Below are 2,186 nucleotides of genomic sequence, written 5' to 3' on the forward strand. Positions count from 1 at the left end.
CGTATTCTCGCGCCCGGAAAATAGCTTGATAAATAGGTTTTTGGTGTCCAATTCCAGATCGCGCGTACGCGCTTCCGATTTTGCTTGGTGAATCAGCCTTCTTGTTTTTGGTGAAAACCAAACCCCTCATACCAATTGTCAAGCACCGTGGTGGAGGCGTGCTGATTTAGACTTGTTCTGCAGTAACAGGACCTTGGCACCTTGGAGTCATTGCGTTGACCACAATCTCCCCTGTATACCAAAGCATTCTGGAGTCAAACGTGAGACCATCGGTGTACTACCTAATGCTTGGTAAAAATTGGACCATGGTACAGAAAAATGATCCCAAGTATACCAGCACATCCACAACAGAACAGCTGAAAAAAAGAAAATTAAACTGGTCTAAGGACCCTGCTAAAATAGCATACTTCTGCCATGGTTCTTGTGAAGCACAGGAGAATACTTTTCTTGCTGTTTCCAGTGACAGGAGAATGAATGGACACTGTATAGAGAACATTGTTGTGTTCTATGGAGAGGTGAGGTGGAAGGACAAGGACAACCTGTTTACTGAATCAATGAACAATGTTGGGACAACTCGATTTTTACCTGTAATGTGATGATCATTGTGTCGAGTACAGTCATCTAGTGTGCATAGCAAACTGCACCACAGGTAACACATTTACAGACAGTTGCGAAAAAAGCCTTTCCAAAAAAAAAAATTTTCCAACCAAAATTTTTACTTTACAGAGACAACCCTTTTATGTAAAGTAAAAATATTTTTTCTATGAAACACCCTTTAAAAAGTCCCTTTCCTTTCTGTCTTGTCTTTTTAATACATTGGGGGGTAAATACTGATCTCATTCATGTTAAGATCAGCACTTACAACAGGCTACGTCACCTGATCTTGCGCCTGTGTAGTACGAGATTGGGTGACGCAGCCAGAAGGCAGAAGAAGATGGCAGCGCCCGGCACTTTTCTCCATGCCAGGACAGAGATGAATAGCAGAATCCACTGCAAGACATCTCCGGCAGGATTGAGGGATCTGAGGATAAGTAGGTAGGTGTGTGTTCTTTTTTGTCTTTATTTTTAATCTTTGTTCCATTATCAGCGAGTCATCATCCCAATGTGAATGAGAAAGGAATAAACAAGGACAAGCCTGGCTAGCTGTTTTACCCTTTTTATATTGTAAACCTCTTTCTATGTGTTTAACACATTGTAATATTATTAAAAAGTTTTTTTATAGCGCCAACATATTACGCAGCGCTGTACATTAAATAGGGGTTGCAAATGACAGACCGTGACACAGGAGGAGAAGAGGACCCTGCCCAGAAGAGCTTACAATCCAGGAGTTGGGGGAAGTAACACACAATTGAAGGGTGTAATATATAAGACATATAGAGACATATAACCAAGTGAACCCAACATCTGCACCCCGCCCTTTGGCTGAATCTTTTCTGTTCTTTCCCCGTATTTTCATTCGTGTATCCTACAACCCTGCACCCCGCATACACCGTGCACTGGTCATGTGACACGAAGCGCTGTAGAAGATGCTGAACATCTGTCAGGTGACACTTTGGACCAAGTCTAATTTGCGCATGCGCAGTAGTTCAGCCCTTCCCTCCCGGCACATCCTACACTGGAGATTAGTAGGAAATGAACGCAGCTGCGCGGTGACGTAAACTCTGCGGACAGGAGGGTGGGCGGAGGTTCGGCCATCTTGGTGTCTTAGCGGAGCTCTGGAACGGGCAACAGAGCAGGTAACCTCTGAGCTGTCATAACGGGGGTGGGCGAATTCAAGTGGCCGTGTTATCTTCGGTGTATTTTCTGTAGTAAAACCAATAGACACAGGACGAGTCCGAGCCAGACTCTGCTCGTATTCTCCTCAGGCAGGAAATGTCTCATCCGTGATAGGAGCCTGACAGGGTGTGACTGTATTCCGGCCTAGGGTGGGCATTGTAAGACGGTGTGTTCGGGTGAGGAGTTATGGGGGTCATTGTGTGACAACGACATCGTCACCGACTGCCCCGGGTGTGGTCAGGCCTGGCAGGTTCTCCCGCTCTCTGGGAGAGGAGGATTTTTCAAATACAGGATTTTTCAAATACTCGCTTACCGGGGCCGTTATGTGTGACACCCCCTACAATGTAATATTAGGGCGGATGGCTGTTCTCTGGTGTGTACCCCGATATTGTGTCCTTCCAGATCCCTGC

General features: G+C 45.6%; 1 protein-coding gene across 1 annotated transcript in view; it reads left to right on the forward strand.

Annotated features, from left to right (window-relative positions):
• The first annotated feature begins 1,588 nt into the window (after nt 1-1,588).
• The window catches only part of AP2M1 (adaptor related protein complex 2 subunit mu 1), a 16,058-nt gene continuing 15,460 nt past the window's right edge, over nt 1,589-2,186 (forward strand). Inside the window, exon 1 of the mRNA XM_072408363.1 lies at nt 1,589-1,736. The gene's annotated coding sequence lies outside the window, so the exon portion shown is untranslated. The remainder of the gene's footprint in view (nt 1,737-2,186) is intronic.

Source organism: Pyxicephalus adspersus, chromosome 4 (assembly GCF_032062135.1).
Source record: "Pyxicephalus adspersus chromosome 4, UCB_Pads_2.0, whole genome shotgun sequence".
Classification (NCBI taxonomy): domain Eukaryota; kingdom Metazoa; phylum Chordata; class Amphibia; order Anura; family Pyxicephalidae; genus Pyxicephalus; species Pyxicephalus adspersus.